This window comes from Girardinichthys multiradiatus, chromosome 10 (genome assembly GCF_021462225.1).
Source record: "Girardinichthys multiradiatus isolate DD_20200921_A chromosome 10, DD_fGirMul_XY1, whole genome shotgun sequence".
Classification (NCBI taxonomy): Eukaryota; Metazoa; Chordata; class Actinopteri; order Cyprinodontiformes; family Goodeidae; genus Girardinichthys; species Girardinichthys multiradiatus.
The window spans coordinates 29,307,371-29,328,574 of NC_061803.1; the positions used below are offsets into that span (position 1 = coordinate 29,307,371).

General features: G+C 38.5%; 1 protein-coding gene across 5 annotated transcripts in view; it reads right to left on the minus strand.

Annotated features, from left to right (window-relative positions):
* The window catches only part of myocd (myocardin), a 179,662-nt gene extending 158,844 nt beyond the window's left edge, over positions 1 to 20,818 (minus strand). For 2 of the 5 annotated variants that reach the window (XM_047376061.1, XM_047376057.1), the window contains exon 1: positions 20,593 to 20,818. The gene's annotated coding sequence lies outside the window, so the exon portion shown is untranslated. Of the gene's footprint in view, positions 1 to 20,415; positions 20,535 to 20,592 lie in introns of those variants that run through there. The other 3 variants (XM_047376063.1, XM_047376059.1, XM_047376058.1) reach the window with 2 other exon arrangements.
* Positions 20,819 to 21,204: the final 386 nt, after the last annotated feature.

Consider the following 21,204-nt stretch of genomic DNA (forward strand, 5'->3'; position numbering starts at 1 on the left):
GTATGTTTATGTCTAACAATAATAGATCAAACTTGAAACAATGTTTCTTCATTTAAGGTTTGTCAACTTACCTAGAACTACACTTTCTCTCCAAATCCATCAGTGAACAATTGTCAAGTTAGGACCCAAGTAACGCAAAACAGTTACCTGAGCAGAGCATGACATCTCACATGGCTCACTGTCTACAAACTAGCTAAATGTATGTGTGAGATGATATATAATGAAGCCCTACACATAAAAATTAACAGTACAGTATACACAAGTAAAACCAGACTCAGACCTCTCGTGAGTATACACAGCACATAAAGAACCATAAAAACACCAGCTGGGTAGCAAATCTCCCAAGAGCCACGTGTCCTGTCACCACAGATGTCACAATTCCAGAGGTCAGCTGGAGAACTGACAAAGCACAAATAACTTGCATTGTTGGAAAGTATTGGTCAGATGGGGTGAATTCATAGGTTGGTGTGAATTTGAAAATACATTGTTTTTAGGCATATCAGCTTTGTATCATTGCTTTACTCCACTTTTTACATAAATATGTGCAAACCCTCTGTAGGTAATGAGTCAAATCGTTCAAAAATCCCTGATTTACCATGCAACATAGATTTTGGCAAGATGTGTGAGGCCACAGCTACAAAAAAATCTGCCATGAATAAAAACAGTCCTTAAACTATTACTGGTATTTATTTGTTACAATGGTGATTGTACTTTCTCTCCCGCTGTCAATCCCTTGGATCGTAAGATGTACAAACATAGCATGTATGCAAGGAAGTAACAGAAAGCAGTTTTTTTTTGACAGATTCCATAGTTATGTCTCTGAATGTCAGTTGATGTACTAGTGGACTAACAGCTAACATCCTGACAGCATGTGTTGATAAGAGTCGTTTGCCATGGAGCCTGGACATGAATTGCTGGAGGAACATTATTGCTGACCGAAGAGTCATCCTGACTTTCTAACCCTCCCTTTAACATGAACTTCCCTCCCAAATACAGAATAATCACCTAAAATCTGAAGGAAGATGCTATACTTTATCAGTATTGTCTAGACAAGACAAAGATAGTTTCCTATCATTGGATTGACAAGAAATCACTGGATAGTTAATAACTTGGCTGGCTTCATACACTTGCCTTCAGCTTCATAACAGAAAATATTGATATTTTCTATGTATTTGACTTCCAAGTGTGGTGAGAAACAGGCTGCACAACATCAATAAACTTTCCTAGATGGGAAATATGCTAAATATATGTTTCAATTTATTAAATCAGGAATAGCACATGTGTAACCTGTTCAGAAAGTGTTTATTCTTAATTTACATGTGACTGGAAGACTTCACAAAAAGGAACATAATCTGGGACCTGGAGCTGTCACACCTTGGTGGAATATTTCAGTTTGCAGAAGTCACACCAGGGTCTTTCCTGCACACATACACCATAATGTCCTTCAGAAAAGACCTTCTGGGCCACTGTGTCGTTTGAATACGTGAGATCATTGAAAATGTTTGACAGACATCATAGGGTTGATTAACATTCAATATTCCATTTAAGCTACCATCAGCTAAACATTTGTTTCTTAATTGTAGCCAGGCATCATAACTACTTTTCTTCAACAAATGTACTTTGTTACACCTAATCAGCAAATTTAACACCCAATGTCCACATTTTGGTATTTTTAAGAAAAGTTGGTACTCTCACATTAATATGATTAAAATTAATATCCATAAACTTCCAGGTCTGCTATGTTGGCAAAAACTAGCCATTAGCCAAGCCAGTTGAGGACATTTTGTACAAGTTAGTGTAATGGAATGCAGGCTGCTACATGGTTATACATCGCCCATGTCACATGCTGATGTCTCGCTAAGCAAGGCACTGAACCCCAAGTTGCCTACGGATCTGGGTATTAGTGTACAAATCTGTGCCTTTGTGAGTGTGATTGGGTGAAGTGGCTATAGTATAAAGTGCTTTGTGGTCAGAAAGACAAGAAGGGTGCTATAAAAATTCTTTCCATTTACCATTTACATATTCAAATTTAAGATCTTATTATTTATGTATGACAGCAGCTACAATTGTTAAATGAGAACAAAATTTTCTCAACAAGCCTGTAGGTAAGAAACAGGATGAGATTTTCACAGTAAGTAAAAATAGCATGGCTTAATGGTATTTCCTAAAAGAAAATTAGGAATATATGAAAAAGAAAACGATAAAGTAAAAAAAAAATATTTCCACCACACCATTATTTTTTAAATTTATTTTTCTTATAAAGGTGTAACATTAATTTATGTTACTTTTGGATAGATACATAGACATGAACAAAAATGTAGAAAAAAAATCTTTTGAACATAATTTTACACTTACTGATCTTTTGCTCTCTACAGAATAGCTCAAAAATAACAATCTGATATTACCCGGGTAACTAGTTAGGCTTTCTTTCAGCCAGCTGACCAGCAATGCACAGCAAAAGGTGGATTACTCTATGTCCATAGTCTGAAAAAACTTGTTACTAAGGCAATTTCCAAAATGTGGACTTTGACTTGATGACTTGACTCAAGTCTGACTTGAGTCACAGACTTGATGACTTGAGACTTGACTTTGTAATATTAGAAAAGACTTGCCCCTCAACTTTGAGTTGAATACTAATGAGCTGTGAGTTTACTTGGACTTGAGCTGATTTGGTCCTACCTCTGCCACTTTCTCTTGTATTTTGAAAGTGTGGTAACAGTATGATTTAAAGTTTTCCTGGTTTTTATACTAACTTTTTAAAACCTTGGTAGCTACAACTTCATACCAGTAACCAGCCTATGCCAGGATAACAATTACATATCTCTTTGAGTAGTTCAGTGTTATGAAGGATGTCTCTTATGCAATTGGATGTGAACTGGTTTGTTGGCATTTGATGATGTTTAGAGGATAATGAATGGCTCATTGCAGAAAAGGGATGCATGACTGACTGCCTAGCTGGCCAAGCAAGAATGCATGTAATGCAGTGGGTTTGGAAGCAGAGGGTGGGCAGCAAAGTCACTACCTCCAGCAGGAAACAAAAGCAGCACTGCTTTCTCTAGCTAATGTTTGCCCCTTGGATAGCAAGATGAATTGTTTATGGTTCCAAATCCACTCCTTGTACTCCCACAACTAAGAGATCATTGTGTTTTTGTTTATGACCATTATGTTATTTTATATATCATGGGATTACTTGTATATTTTCTTTTGTATTGAAACCCTGGCACAATAATTTCCTGTGGAATCAATAAAGTCCTTATTTTATCTTATCTTTACCTGGCAACGTCTGCATCCAGCCGGACATACTAGAAGGCAGGCAGCTAACATCTTTCTATCCCGTCAAACTGAGAACTAAGGTTACACTTCATTCAGGCTCACCAATGCTGGACATTAATAGAGTGGACAAATGTTGCCAGATCAGGTCAATCTCAGTTTTAGATATCCACAATGTGCCCATCTTCTGATGGCTATGTCCAGCAGGTAATTGTACTGTCACAAAGCTCTTATCACAAACTGGTTCCTTAACATTACGAGTTCACTGCACTCCAGTGACCACAGTCACCAGATTTCAGTCCAACAATGCACCTTTGAAATGTAGTGAAACGAGAGCAATCTCTATCATCTAACACAGTATAGTCATACATAGAAGGTGATCATAGGTCCCCACAGTGTTTATAGCCATATTGGAGTGTCCCGTTGGATGTTCTGTACTTCTATGTGAATGCTAATTTGTTTTCTGTCTCTTCCTATGAAAGCCAGCCAAACCACAGAAATTCTAATACTCTAAACTGTGAGTACCTATGTGTTGGAAGGAAACAAATCCTCTTAACATGTCCAAATCATACCTCTTTTTAAACAAAGTTCAATAGCTTGTTTACATCAAGCAAGGCTATCCACCAAACAAGCGGCAATACTGCACTTTTCCTTTGCCAGTGAAGCAGATAAATGTTTGTTTACTGTGGTCCAGTCATTGATGCGGAATGCAAGATGTTTAAGGTAAGATGCTGTTGATATTTTGTTTGCATACGTATTTCTGGCTCTGAGTACAGTATGTGAATGGCTGTATATGTGTGTGTCCATGTTGTTACATCTGCCAAACAGTAATCACAGCAAACATGTGCAAACACTTGAGGGCCACTGTAGATAAACTCTGTATGAAAACCAATTTAGCGTAGTAAATATGAAATGGAGAAATGTTTATACAAATGCAATAAGAAAACTAATGGGATTTCACATCAACAAATATTAATTGAGAACAGCTGCCTGACGTGTGAGCTCATTACATTCTTTAGAAAGGTTGCAGGAAAACATCAAGAGTCTAAACAGGCATGTTTAGCAATGCGCTGCCAACAGAGAAAAAAAGTTATAGAATGCTTCTAGTTGTTTTCTAATCTAATCTAAACACCATATCCAATTGTAAGCTGTACACACATATATATATATATATATATATATATATATATATATATATATATATATATATATATATATATATATATATATATATATATATATATATATATATACAGTATATACAGTACAGACCAAAAGTTTGAACACACCTTCTCATTCAAAGAGATTTCTTTATTTTCATGACTATGAATATTGTAGCTTCACACTGAAGGCATCAAAACTATGAATTAACACATGTGGAATTATATACTGAACAAAAAAGTGTGAAACAACTGAAAATATGTCTTATATGCTAGGTTCTTCAAAGTAGCCACCTTTTGCTTTGATTACTGCTCCGCACACTCTTGGCATTATGTTGATGAGCTTTATATATATATATATATATATATATATATATATATATATATATATATATATATAATATATATATATATATATATACATATTTGTACCATGTGGAATAGTGATCATTGCAAGTCATTTAACTATGGCCAGATGGTTGGGCTCATTTCCATGACAGCATATTGAAACCATTTACAGGAACAAGTGCATTAGAGTGAAGCATCAACAACATCACATTGATTTGCTGTTATGTAGAGAGAAAAGCAATGTTGGGGCCATTTAGTCATTAGGCTAAATATGCTTTTTGTTACAGAAATCAGCCTCACTGTCAGATTCTATATTGCTGCTAGAGACAGTACAAATTGAAAAAAGTGGTTAAATGGTAGTTCAAAGAAACACATTATCAGGGATTTCATTAAAATTAAGAAAAGAACAAAAGAAAGACTGGATGTCAGTATCCATGGTAAGTAGCATTAGAGCATTCCATTAGTTGTGGTCCTTTAACACTGGACAGCCTTCTCCCGTACCCCCAGAAGTAGAATGTTGGGATGGTCCTCTTTACACAGCAGTGGGAAATTGTTCAGGATGCTTTAAAACTGGATAAAGTTCTTGCAAAGCCCTCCATGACCTATGTAACCTATTATATTGTGTCTGGATGTTGCCAGTTTGAAAAACCTCCTTCTATATCAAGGCAGCCATGATGATGCAGCATATATGCTGTTGGGACCCACAGCCATGGATTACAACATGCGGTACAAACTTTTCTGGAACTTTCAAAATAAATCGCATTAACCTACTTCCAGCCAGCCAGGAAGGAGATAACAGCAGGCTTACCGTGATGTCACTGGCTGTATAAAAACACCCCTTTTCCAATGAATCGATCTCTTCCACGCCGGTCTCTAGAGGATTGGGACAGGAGAGGCACAGTGCGCCAATATCTCTTGCAGGCAAAGAGACATAACTCCTCAAACTGGATCCAAGAGTGTCATACGATCAGCCGATCATATGCACTAAGTTAAGTACGAATTAATTGCTGTTTGTGTATCCGGTATTCATTCATGAAAGGGGGTAATTAAGGTACAAACGTTGCTTGACTTTCTCTCTGAGATCTACAGAAACAAACTCTGTTTCTAGAGAGTTCCCAGCAAGCCGAGTGAAGCAGTTTCTCAAAGAATGGACAACAGGACACATCACCGTGGTTACGGCATTAACTGTGCAGTTTGGTCGGCGGACAGAGTGAGCCGGCCCACCCAACAGCTACTGAGATTAGCTGAAGCTAATCTTTTATTCACAGAGCTTTCTTCAAACTTTATCACCTGGACAACTTCTCAGCACGGTTCACATACGAGGTTAGGTGGTTTGGGCAGAGAGTGATAGAAGTATTTTAGAATACAATAATCTACACATTTTGCGTTTTATGAAGTTTGGTTTTGTTTGTCTTGAAACTCAGCTATCTTAGTGCTAGCAGGCTATCTGCTCAGCACACGTGGTCAGTTTTGTGTTCTGTGTTTGTGTGTTTTTAAAGTTCAGCACAAACTTTACTTGAAGGGTGATTTTAAACACAGAAGATTGATCATAATGCGCTGTCCGCGCTTATGCATTTTAACCTTTTTATTAACGGTATTTTAAAGGTGTGTGTTTGATTCTGATGATAAGCTATAAGCTTCTTTTGTTAGCTTTAACTGCTAACAGCTAAGAACACGTGCTTGCCTACTAAGGTCATTCACCCAAAAAGGGTGTTAGTTTTCAATCCAGTAAAATATTTCCCTAAACATTGTTTTGCTAAACTTGATAACTAAGTAAACACCATTAAGCCCCATTTCTGCTGAAACATTTGGTTCTTTTTCAAAATATTTCCTTAAATGTTTTACTATTTCCTAAATAATATTTCTTTAAATATTATTTTAATAAATAAAGGCAGCTAATGAGACACCATTCTTTAAAACATTATTTTATTAAAATAATATTTTATCTGATCTTGCATTGTGAATGGTTGTCTAAAGGTATGCTGATTATTGCCTAAGTTGGTTCCAAGACTAACTTAATTTCATTTCCAGATTCTTCAAGATGATCCTTGGTTCTCAAACATAAACATTGCATGGTAATGTTGCATCACTCTTTCGGGAATGGTTTTCAACCATCTTTAATCAACTTGTTTATATTGTACATAGCCCATTAGTCTTCCCTATTCTTTAATTCTGCTTGGTTGTTTAGTTGGATTGTTTTAGCATGGTGAAGATTGAAGATGATTGAAATATGTTTGACTTTGAGTTGACTTATTTTTGTTAATAAATTCTTGTATTTTAAGAAATTGTGTGAATTCATTCCATGTGTGTGCAGAGTTTTGCTGTTCAATAATGTCAGAGCTTGGCTCATCCCTTTCGATTTTGTTTCTGGTATTCACAGGACAACCCTTAACAGACCAAAATATTATTTGATAAAATATTAATATTTAATATTAAATATTAAATTATATATTCATATTCATAGTCACAAAAATGCCAAATAGAAAGTCCCTATTCGCTGTCTACTAAAGCAGGGGTGTCAACCTCCAGTCCCTGAAGGGCCGGTGTCCTGCAACTTTTAGATGTTTTCCAGGTTCAATACATGGAGTCAAATGGCTACGTGACCTCCTCAACATGCAGTTAAGTTCTTCAGAGTTAGCTAATTAACTAATTTGATTCACGTGCAAAGAACTGGAGTTTGACACCTTTGTGCTAAAGACATATTCTGCACTTCTGCTGCAGACACACAAAGATCCTAGGAAAACACTAGCAGGCTCCCTATAGCCCCACAATTTTAGCCACAATCTAGCAGGATCTAGATCAGATCTTCCACAAGAAGTCAGAATGATGATGCTGCTGTGTTGGGGACATAGCCTGGGCTATAGCCAGCCCTGCTCCAACATCATAATGAGAAAGCCACTTCAGTCCCACATAATTGATGCTCTTCTACCATATCTACCACCATATCTTACCTCATCCCTGCTAGTACAAGTTTCCTTCATTCCTTCTCCATCCTGCTTCAACGTATGTTGTGTAGTGTGTAAGCAGTGTAAGTCCGTCAGATCAGGTGCCTTCTACGATGAATGCCATCATTACTCCATTATGCAACCAATCATGATATGTAGAAATTGACATTCAACTATCTTTCAACCTCTCTTCTTTAACCTTGATGAAACTAGAAGAGTCTGAGCTAAACAGGATGTGCCCTAGTGGCATCTCTTTGGAAGTTTTCTGGGATCATCCTACTTGAAAGAGAACCTGGGCCTGACCCAGAAAGTGCTGGAAAGCCAGTGCATCCCATCTGGCTTGAAAATGCCTGAGATGCCCCAGACTGACCCAAAGAATGTTGGTGCGGAAATTGAAATGTGGAATTCCCTTCTTGTCCTGTTATCCCTGCAAAAAATTAGGATAAGAAGAAAACGGTGGATGGATGGATGGACAGGTGGTCGGACGGATGGACAGATGGACAGGCAGACGGATGGATGGATTGTATACGATACATTGTTGGCATGCAATTTGAACATTATAACAGATGCTCATGTAATGTTTCCTCTGACTCTTGCTCTAAAACCTGCACAGACACCCACCATCATAGCTTGTAAGGAAGTAAGTAAGTAAGTAAAAGTTTATTTATATAGCGCCTTTCACAGACATTAAATGTCACAAGGTGCTTTACAGAAGTGCACAATTATACATTAAGATAAAACAATAAAGGCACAAAAAATGTAATAAAAACCATCACTATGAGGGTAGTGGTAAATATAATAGTCACAAGCCTATAGTAGCATAACTACATCCAACGCACTGGAACTGTTAAAAAGATTTGCAAAAGAGATTTTTTAAGTTTGCTCGTAAAAACTTCCACAGAATCAAGATAACGTAACGAGAGCGGGAGATCGTTCCAAAGCTTTGGCGCAACGGCCTGGAAGGAACGATCTCCTCTAGTCTTAAAACGGGTGTAAGGGACCTTAAGAAGATTCTGATCCAATGACCTTAGCCTTCGAGAAGGGATATACGGACACAACAGGGCTCTAATGTATCGGGGAGCCTGACCATGGAGAGCTCTAAAAGTCAGAACCAGGATTTTGAAATTAAAGCGAAAAACCACTGGAAGCCAATGGAGAGATTTTAACATTGGGGTAATATGAGCCCTTCTATTGGTGCGAGTCAGCACCCTAGCCACTGCATTTTGGACCTCTGCAGACGAGACAGCTCCTTTTTGTTAAGACAAGAAAAAAGGCTATTACAATAGTCTAAACGAGAAGACACAAAAGCATGAATGATCAGCTCAAGATTATCTTTGGAAACAAATCTTCTTAGTTTTGAAATATTCCTGAGCTGGAAAAAACAGTTCCTAGTGAGCTGCTTTGAATGATGCTCAAGTGACAACTCTATCAAAAATCACGCCCAGATTTCTTAGGCTTGGTTTAGCAGACGAGCTCAAGTCACCCAAATACTGGTTGATTCCAGGAACGACATCGTCTGGAGCAATCACCAGCACCTCAGTCTTATCGGAGTTTAACTGCAGAGAGTTATCGCCAAGCCACTGTTTAATTTTCACAAGGCAGTTCTTTAAAGAGTCCAGTTTATGAATCTCAGTGGGCTTAAAGGAGCAATATAGCTGGATATCATCTGCATAAAGATGATAGGAGACATCAGCAAACTCTTGGAAAATATTACCCAGGGGAAGAACATATAACAAAAATAGAATAGGTCCCAACACAGAACCCTTGGGCACTCCACACACCAAATCTGCAGAGTCAGAAATAAACTGATTAGCCAAGACACTAAAGCTCCTACCGGACAAATAAGACAAGAACCATGCTAGTACAGATCCTGTTAGACCAACCAGATCACGCAATCTTCTCAACAGGATTTCATGAACTACAGTGTCAAATGCTGAAGAGAGGTCCAGCAAGACCAAAACAGTGCATTTCCCGGCATCTGCAGCCATCATAATGTCACTTGAAACTTTGATCAGGGCAGTTTCTGTAGAATGTTGCTTATGGAAACCAGATTGAAAATGGTCAAAAATCTCAAAATTTTCTAAGAACACAATAAATTGTTCAGAGACCACCTTGAAAGGCAAAACAAGAGCCTTATCCAATGAAAATTGGCAAAGTCAGATTTATTGCTCATAAACAAATTTAACAGTATGAAGTATTAGACAGACTCTAAAAGGGGTTTACATTTAGAGATGCACAGAGTAATTGGCTGATCAGAATAAAAAAACTTTCAGCTTGACTAATGACCAGCTGGTTAGCTCTCAGTCAATGCTTCACATTTAAGCACTGACAACAACACTCTTCAGTGTGGATGTTATGGAGCAAGGTTAGCTATTTTCATATCAGTAAGGTCAGTGAAAAATTAAGCCAGAGGAGGCTCAGAGATAAAAAAGCTATTACAGAAACTGTATTTTCTGAGACATGTTTATTCAGGTGACTAGAAAGACAGAGTAGGAGACCTTCAGCAGATGATTGGAACAAAGTACAGCAAAGTTGCTCTGTTATGTCTTTTTGAGCTTCCAAACTGTGCATCCTTCCATCATGGAACATACTGGAACTGGTAATGCTGCCAGCCTTTAAAATGTCAAGTGGCTCTTTGGATCTTCTACAATTACTCTTAAAAAGTTCGGCTAAGAATGACAAGGAATCAACTAATGTATAATAACAAATTTCACAAATATCAACATCCCATAGAAGAAATTGTATCCATCACCTTTTTGCTAAGTTTTTTAAAAATTATTATTTTAAGTTGCCTTTCTTCAAAACATCATATAACATTTGCGGCTCCAAACGATTTTAGAGGTCAAAAATTACTCTTTGGATTGTAAAGGTTGCAGACCCCTGCTTTAAGGCATATGCACAAAGACTGCATTTTTAATAATGCTAACTGCAGAAACGGTGCCAATTGCTAATACAATAAGCTAAAGGCAATTTAATATGTTAACCCTGAAACATTTTGTCTATGTTTCAACTGTTAAGAAAACCATATTGTACAGCAACTTATCTCTTATACACATAGCTTTCCCTCTGCTTCTTAATGGAGTATTGGAAATGGCCAGACATGATAAAGGAAGGACAAAACTTTACAAAAATGTATGCTTTAGATTAGCATGGGGCAAAGTGGTCATATAGGAATGTGTAATGCACTCATGTCACAGTGGGCCGCGTCATGAACGTTATGGTCGAATAAGAAAGACCACACGATCATCATGTTGTGTACCAAGCAACAGTTCAGGAAGTCTTTACAGCATTGTGCAGGGTGACCTCATCGGAGCCTGCATGTCTTTCTAAGAGGCTGCAAAGATTCCTTGAGATAATTTTAATATAAGGAACTATAAATATACACACCTAACAAAGAAACAAGTTGGGTTCCTTTTGTCCATCAGTTTTCTTCTAGTTGTTGTATATAACTGGGTCAGAATCCTTTCTCACCAAGCACTCAACATATCACACATGTAAAGCACAAATTTTTCGATAATGTTCTAAGTCAGTAGGTGATCTAAATGCCTCATCTCGCTTAACAACCTTTTGGCTAATAAACTGTACAATACTGCTACTGTTTCACTCCTTATAGTCAATGCCTACTTTACATCGGAAAATGCATTTTCATTTCACTTTGAATTTACAACATGTATGGAAGATGGAAGATAAATGTTCCTCTCAGTGTGTGCAAGCACTCTCAAAGTCCAACATTTAGACGTAAGATATGAACTAGCTAGACAGCAGGTCTTAAAAATACCATGCAAAGCAAGAAAATCAAAACAGAAAGCACATGTTCTGCACCTGGACTGATTTCTGACTAATCCAGACACATTACTTATTAATCTAATTACCTTTATCTTACAATGTAATTAGACATCATGGAAGGCCATATGCACATTTCAGCAGCACAAATGATGTGTGTGCCAACTCATTCAGCTGGAAGTCTGATTGGACACATGTGGGAACTAATAATACAGGAACATATATGAGACACACAGCCAGTATGTGTGACATCTTGTCACTGAGAAGAGAAATAGAGGGTGGGAATCTCACTGAAGTCCATTACCTGTGCTTGACTGTAAAAACATGGTGCATGGATCTGGGACAATGGAAATGGCATTTTTTAAATTAATTGATAGAATAATAATTGATAGAAGAATAATACGCTCCCTGCAAAGTCACAGTTAGGTTGTTTAATTTTTTTTGTTTTTCAGGCCCATCATTTAGCAATAAAATGTTTCTGCAACTAATATCAACATGGAACATTGGGCTTATGTCTGTGGAGATAGACAACACGTTTCAGGTTGCAAGCAAACCTAAAGTTTACCTAATATTTGGTGCTAATTATTAAAAAAAACATGTTGACAGGCTACAATAAAAAAAACAAGACTTCGGCTAAACAAAACAAACAAAAAATTTAATTAATTGCAAAGTAGAGCTACTGAATAGCCACTATCTGATTTTTGCAAGCAAACAAGAAATACTTTAGGGATCTCCATTTTCATTCAGAAGACAGTGCTAACATGTATTGCTTTTTGTTAAATGGCATAACAGAAAGTTAGAAGCTAGAGACATAATCTAAAGCAGTCCACACCAAAGCAATGTAAGAATACCTCGTACAAAGGTGAACGAGGTTTCCAGGATTCTTTGTGAACAGTTGGGAGTAAGCACTGGCATATGGAATGCTGAAAGGGACATGAATTGCATGCTTTTCACAGCCTGGCAGATAATTTGCCATGAATTTGCAAAGAGACATTTGAGTTTTGGACTAAGTCAGAGTGTTTGGCATGTGGCCTTAAGGATACTGTTTGGGTGAACTTGAGGTAATATTTTTAAAATCTATTACTTTGAAAATAAATTATTAGTAGAACATGCTTTGTTGTGCATAACATATTATCCTAAAAGGATGATTTGATTTTTTGTCTTTGTTTTTTGCATTCAGCCTGCTGGGTCAAAATATATTATATATTGAACCACCTTTCACTGCAGCAGCAAATCTTTTAGGGTATGTCTCTACCATCTTTGCACATCCAAAGACTGACGACAAACATTCTCAATTTCAAAGGATTACAAACACATAAAAAATGCTTCAATCTAAGATATCACATTAGCTCTGGATGTATGTTTGTTGTTGCATTGCTAAAAGACGAACCTCTACCCTAGTCTCAAGTCTTTTGCGGGGTTAGGGTCTTCAGAGGTTAATAGTCATTCCATTTCTATGGGAAACATGGATTTGTGATGCATCTCTGAGACCAAATGTGGCTTTGACATTGGGAGTGGAGAGTTGCTGCTTCGGAATCAGGAGATATGATACTGATCAGTTCAAATGGTAAATAGTATATGGACTGAACTTATATAGCGCCTTTCCAGTCATATTGACCGCTCAAAGCGCTGTACACTAGAGCCACATTCACCCAGATGCATTCACTAACGTGCACACATTCATGCAGCGATACGCAGATCAGCAGGCAATTTGAGGTGAAGTGCTTTCCCAAGGGCACATCCTTCAAGTGTTACAAAACTATTCTTTAATGTTTTGACAAAACTCTGCAGCACAACATTTTGGCATGTGTCCAACATTTTGTGTATATTAATGAAAAAGAAAAAAACACATCTCACTGGACTAATTAAGTAGATTATAACCTCTTACTATGTCATTAATCCTGCATGAAAGGGATGACTGTTTTCAGGCTCAAATTTCAATTCAATAATGTGGTTTTATCCAAACTCATCAACATTTTCAATAGGTAAACACTTAAGATTTATACTGATGCTAGTGGTGAAATAAATAGCTAGGAGAGGACGTTTAATGCTCTCCTCTCCCGACATGTCAGTTTAAGTGGACGGCCATGTCTTGGTAGCTTTGCAGTTGCTTCATACTTTCTCCATTTTCAGATGACAGACTGAACAATGCTCTGTGATGTTGGGACCCCAGCCATGGGGACAACATGATAAGAACTTTTCTGGAACTTTCAAAATAAATCGCATTAACCTACTTCCCAGCAGAGATCCTGTCTCTACAACACCGAGTAGAGCAGTTTTCCCGGTCTGAAGTAAGGACAACGGGACCGCATCACCGTGGTTACAGCAGTAACGTGCAGTTTGGCCAGCCAACAGAGCGAGTGCCCCCACCACAGCTACGGAGGTTAGCAAGTTAACCCTTTATTCACTGTGTATGCTTCCTTCAACTTTGTCGCCCGGGGCAACTTTTCTTCAGCACGGTTCACGTTAGAGGATGTGTTTTGGGCAGAGAGAAGTAGTTTAGAGTGGAATAATCTAAATATTTTTCGTTTTATGACATTTGGTTTTGTTTATGTTTAAAATGCAGCCATCCTAGTGCTAGCTGATTATCTGTTCAGCACATGTGCTCAGTTTGTGTTCTGTGTTTGTGTTTTTTTTTTAAGTTAAGACAAACTTTATTTAAAGGGTGATTTTAAACACAGAAGATCGTCCATAATACACCGTCCACGCTTATGCATTTTAACCCTTTTATTAATGGTATTTTAAAGGTGTGTTTGATTCTGATGATAAGCTATAAGCTTATTTGTTAGCTTTAACCGCTAACAGCTAAGAACACATGCTTGCCTACTAAGATAATTCACCCAAAAAAGTTGTTAGTTTTCAATCTAGTAAAATAATATTTCCCTATATATTATCTTACTAAACTTGATAACTAAGTATCACAATTAAGCCCATTTCTCAAAGATTTGTTTCATATTCAAAATAACATTTCTTTAAATGTTATTTTAATAAGTAAAGGCAGCTAATTAAACACTGTTGAGAATTGGTAATCCAGAAGGTTGGTTTTATTCAGCAGATCATTATTTAAAACATTATTTTATTAAAATAAATCAAAATAAAATAATATTGTATCTGATCTTGCATTGTGAATGGTTGTTTAAAGGTATGCCAATTATTAAGTTGTTTCCAAGACTAACTTAACTTCACTTCCAGATTCTTCAAGATAATCCTTGGTTCTCAAACATAAATAACATTGCATGGTAATGTTGCATCACTGTTTTGGTCATGGTTTTCAACCATCTTTGATCAACTTGTTTATATTGTACATAGCCCATTAGTCTTCCCTATTCTTTAATTCTGCTTGGTAGTTTAGTTGGATTGTTTTAGCACAAAAAAGAGTTTGTTGATTGAAATATGTTTGACTTGAGTTGACTTATTTTTGTCAATAAATTCTTGTACTTTAAGAAATTGTGTGAATTCATTCCATGAGTGTGCAGTGTTTATGCTGTTCAATAATGTCAGAGCTTGGCTCATCCCTTTCAATTTTGTCCTAATGCCACCGCCTTATTGGGCTGGTATTCACAGGACAACCCTTAACCGACCGAAATATTACTCGTACTCGTCTTTCGCTTTATCTGGGACAGGGTTGCGGAGGCAGCAGACTCAGCAGAGACGCCAAGACGTCCCTCTCCCCAGACACCTCCTCCGGCTCCCCTGGGGGGAGCCAAAGGCGTTCCCAGGCCAGCCGGGAGACATAGTCTCTCCAGCGTGTCCTGGGCTGTCCCCTGGGCCTCCTCCCGATGGGACGTGCCTGGGACACCTCCCGGGGAAGGCGTCCAGGAGGCATCCGGTATAGATGCCCGAGCCACCTCACCTGGCTCCTCTTGATGTGGATGAGCAGTGGTTCTACTCCGAGCCCCTCCCAGATGGCCGAGCTCCTCACCCTATCTCTAAGGGAGTGCCCGGCCACCCTACAGAGGAAGCTCATTTCACCCGCTTGTATTCGGGATCTCATTCTTTCGGTCATGACCTAAAGTTCATGGCATAGGTGAGGGTAGGAACGTAGACCGACCGGTAAATCGAGAGCTTCGCTTTTCGGCTCAGCTCTCTCTTCACCACAACGGACCGGCACAGCGCCCCCATTACTGTGGCAGCCGCATCGATCCGTCTGTCGATCTCCCACTTCATTCTTCCCTCACTCGTGAACAAGACCCCGAGATACTTAAACTCCTCCACTTGAGGCAGGAACTCCCCTCCAACCTGAAGAGGATAAGCCACCCTTTTCCGGTCAAGAACCATGGCCTCGAACTTGGAGGAGCTGATCTTCATCCCAGCCGCTTCACACTCGGCTGCAAACTGCCCCAGTGCATGCTGTAGGTCTTGGCTAGAGGGGGCCAGCAAGACCACGTCATCTGCAAAAAGAAGAGACGAAATCCTCTGGTACCCAAACCAGACCCCCTCTGGCCCTTGGCTGCGCCTAGAAATCCTGTCCATAAAAGTTATGAACAGGACCGGTGACAAAGGGCAGCCCTGCCGGAGTCCAACATGCACCAGGAACAGGTCCGACTTAGTGTCGGCAATGCGAACCAAACACCTGCTCCGCTTGTACAGAGACCGGATGGTCCCTAGTAAAGGGCCCCCAATTACATACTCCTGGAGCACAGGTCATCACAAGGGACACAGTCGAGTGCTTTCTCCGGGTCCACAAAACACATGTGGACTGGTTGGGCAAACTCCCATGAACCCTTGAGTACCCTGTAGAGGGTATAGAGCTGGTCCAGTGTTCCACGGCCGGGACGAAAACCACACTGCTCCTCCTGAAGCCAGGGTTCGACTATCGGCCGGACTCTCCTCTCCAATACCCTGGCGTAGGCCTTACCAGGGAGGCTGAGGAGTGTGATCCCCCTGTAGTTGGAACACACCCTCCGGTCACCCTTCTTATGTAGGGGGACCACCACCCCAGTCTGCCAATCCAAAGGCACTGTCCCCATCCACCACGCAATGTTGAAGAGGCGTGTCAACCCTGCCACCGCGGAGCTTTTTAACCACCTCGGTGACTTCAGCCCGGGTGATGAAAGAGTCCAACTCCGAGTCCCCAGCCTCTGTTTCCACCAGGGAATGCGTGATGGCAGGATTGAGGAGATCCTCGAAGTACTCCTTCCACCGCCCAATAATGTCCCCAGTCGAGATCAGCAGCTCTTCACCCCCACTGTAAACAGTGTTGGCGAAGTACTGCTTCCCCCTCCTGAGGCGCCGGACGGTTTGCCAGAATCGCTTCGGGGCCAACCAGTAGTCCTTCTCCATGGCCTCACCAAACTCCTCCCAGAAATATTATTTAACAAAATATTAAAGTACTAATATTAAATATTAAATAATAAATTCATATTCATAATTACAACAGTGAGATGTTCAGAGCTTGGAAAACTGATTTATAATCTAACTGTGCTTTTAACTTCCCGACAGCTTTCTCCCTGATCTGGCTGCTGTGTTCCTTGGTCTTCATGATGCTATTTATTCACTAATGTTCTCTGAAACCTCTGAGACCTTGACAGAATAGTTTGATTTGTTCTGAGATTAAATTACACACATGTGGACTCTACAATAATTAATGATTTCTCAAGGCAGTTGATTGCATTTTTGGATATGCTACATTTCCCTTCAAATTCACAATTATGCACTACTTTGTGTCTAATATCCCTCAAAAATTAAAAAATATGCTGATGTTTGTGGTTGTAACATGACCAAATTTGAAGCATATAAAATACTTTTAAGTTTATGCCAAAGAATACTTTTGTAATCACCTTGTTGATACAAAGGTTCAATTCACTTTTATTTACTGATTTATTATGGCATGACTGTGATAGGCTTCGAGTGAAACAAGTGCCTAAAGATACAATAATGTCGTTCTTTGCCTAGTTGAGTTTAACTGCTTTTTTCCTTGAAAAACAATCAGTGAAGTAACAAAAAAGCAACATAATTATAAAAACAGTTGGTGTACTAACATGTACTCAAGAAAAACCCTCTAAAAGTCCTTGAAAAAGCTAAAATAACTGTTTAAAAATGCCTCATAAATGAAAAAAGCATTTAAGGAAAGTTTGGCATTTTGAAAGCCAAAAACTAAATGTAAAGGGTAACTTATATTTGTAAACTTAATACTGTACATGTTGCTTTGCATTATCCCTTCTTGTCTGACACTTGCTGCAGGTATGATGAGTTTTGCATTATGTATTCATGTGCACACAATTCCCTTTATATTACAGACTGCATTTTGATAAGACAATCCACAAAGTACAGTATGTCATTGCCATGTTGTTTGCATGCCATGCCTAGCAAGTTATGATTATCTGTGGTGCAGTATACTGAATAGGCTGTTGCTAGTCAAAAGCAGAGAGGAAATATCAGCACATGTGAGTGCTAAGAGAATAGGAGAAACCAAAGAGCTTTTTCAGAGGAAGATAAGTCACTCCTCAAGACCATTTAGCAAACAGGAACCAAATGTTAGACCAAATATTACTCAACAATTAAACTGCATTGTTAAGAGTTAAAGATCCATGAAAAAGTCAACAGCACAATAAATAAGACGCTGATGTTGGGTTAGTTAGCAGGTTAAGGTGACCAACAAGTCACATAGACAATGACCAAAGGAACTCTGTAATATGAGCACAGCACTCAGCCTATGCTATAAATACTGATAGCACATCCAAGTTTTTTAAATGTGTTTGCTGCCATGTGAATGATCTTGAGCCTCCTAGTGAAACGCAACACTATGTTGCTTTTATGTGCACTTTCTCACCACAGATTTGGAAAAAAGAAACCAAAACTGACCTATTTACCAAAAATACTGCACACAAACATGATATTACTTGTTTTAAAGCATTAAGAAAGCTTCAACAAAGAAGAGAAATAAAAAAAAAACAGCTTTGTGGAGTCACTGACACGGAATCCTACTTAAAGCAGATAAGAGACAGTCAGACACAGTTGTATAGTTCAGTTTAAGCAGAATGAAAAACAGCTGAACTTGGATGAATACTGTACATGTTTGTGGTGAAAGTACATTAAAGCACAAAAGAGTACAAACACTCATAAATATAAAATGAGAATTTGACTTTCTGTGTAGCACAGTCATGGCCAAATGTTTTGATAGTGGCTCCATTTTGTTTTCGCAAATTTTGTGGTGACAATTTACCCTATTTTTAGATTGTTGCACTGAGTGATATGATGCATTTGAATTAAAAGGACTTTATATAATTACAAAGTTGACTTTATAGCAAGTTCACTTCATAAGAAATTGTGTAATCTAAACAGTTTTAAAACAGCATTCATATTGCTTTATATGTCACATTTTGTCATATTACAGCCACAAACGTAATTGTATTGTATTGGGATATTATGTGATAGTCAACCACAAAGCAGCACATTTTTTTGAAGTGGGGAAAAACATTATGCTTGGTTTGAAAATGTAGCACTGAAATGTGGTGCATATTTGAATTTCAATCCCCTTTAATCTGACACCCAACCAAAAAATCCAGATTAACCTACTGCCTTCAAAAGTCAGCCAATTAGTGTAATTTATTGTCAATATAAATAAAGCTTAGCTAGGTTTGTAAGATAACATTGGAGAACAAACTGCATTACGAAACATAGCAGACGTTTGGAGGTAAAGCTCTGGAGAAGTTAGATTATAGAACAATGCAAAGTTTTAAACATCTCACAGAGCTCTGTTCAGTCCATCATCTGAAAATAGACAGAGTATGGCACAACTGCAAACCTACCAAAACATGGTACTCAACCGAATGATGAAAAGATGGATGGAGCTGAATACAATTCTGGAAAAAACAAAAAACTGTAAGAAGCTGCAAAGAATTTCAGACTGGGGTGGAAATTTACCTTCCAGATGAACAACAACCCTAATCATACAGCCAGGACTATTGTGACATTGTTCAGAGTAAAGCCTAAATCATCTGTTAGACATATCCAGTCAATCTAACTCGAAATCTGTTGCAAGACTCGGAAATTGATGTTCACAGATGCTCCTTATCCAATTTGATTGAGTTTGGGGTGTTTTGCAAAGACAAATGGGCCAAAAAGGGTCAGTCTCTAGATGTTCAAAACTGATATGGACAAACAAATTCTAAACTTCAAGTAAATCAAGCAAAGAAATTATCATAATTTAAAAAATGGCCTTGGAGAATGAGAGAAACACTTCTTCAAGCATACTCCAAATGACTGCACTCAGCTTTATAAATAGCACATCTGGTTCTCTAGTGCTTATCTGTAAAGCAACACTCTGCTGTGGTTCTGTACCTCAATGTACAGGATTATAGTTATCAGTCACACAACAAGCTCTATCCAATTTCCTTTTCCTCATTTCGACCGTGCTGTCATGCAAAGGAGCAAAAAGGATACTTTAATTTTGAAAAAGTCAACTGGGTATTATTTGTGTTTTTAGCTGTAATCCTACAGACTGTGGAGACAGGACACTTCCTCACTGGGATCCCTTTAAAACTCCAGAAAATAAACTGTCATTACTCTAATTTGAGAGTTGCCCAATTCCCAAAATAGTAAGCACACAAGGTCCAGATCTGTGAAAACTATATAAAAAAAAGACACGTCCTCAGCTTGCACTACGATGCAGCAATCATGTTATTAAAGGGAGAAAGCAGATTGTTTGGATATTATAGCCCCATGATAATTAAATCCAAATGTTTTGAGACAAAAGCTTATCCAGTACATGACTGCTGGCTGTAACATGGATGAATTGATTCAGTGAATGTAAATAAACACAGATAACAGGGTTTGTACACGAATGAAAGCAAACGTTAAGCTTGTTTTTATGTAATTCCATAGAGGCGAGTTATAGTTTTGCTATGACATCAGAACACAAAGGGAAAATTAGTTAACCATGGAGGTTACCATGCCAGTTCACTGACCTCAGAATATATGCCTTTAGACTTCCAACTTCTCCCAAAAACAAGACATAACAAGAGCTTTCTAAATAGTTATTGACTGGTCAAGTCAAGCATGAAGAAAACAATAAAATGCAGCTCTGGGGTTATGCACACATACAGAGCTTTAAACTTTAACGTAAGCCTCAGAAATCCACTCACCAACACGAGCAGTTCAAACGGCTGCATTCCATTAACAGTAATTGGAATTTCTCACTGCAATTTGCTTCACCATTGTCGGCTCCATCTACACTTTAGATCCATGATTATTCAAAGATTTCACGTTCAATTTCCTGCACAATAATTGCCCATATGGGAACACTGAGCTTCCTTACACTAGCCTTCACTATCTATCTACTGGAAAGGATGCAAAGCACACGGCATGCTGCCACCATGCTGGTTTGCATAACGCTGATCTGACAGTCGGTTCCTTCCTGCTGCAATTATCACTGTCAGTGGCAATAACTGCGAGTCTGCCAAATTACTGATAATGACATACTGAGAAGCTGGAGCCTTTCTATGTGGAATATGGGTTTGCTTCAGTTACTTAGCTTCCTCGCTGCCTAAAAGCATGCATATTAGGTTGATTGGTGACTCTGTGTGTGATTCTGTTGAGTGGGTCTAAATGGTTGAGTTTGTAACCTGGAGGTTATCATTCACAAGTCAGGGAACACAGGTAGAAGGACAGCAAACTCAATGTTTTGGAGTGGCCATTACAAAGCTCTGATCCAAGTCCTACAGAAAACTGGTGGGCAGAACTTAAAAAGTGAGTTT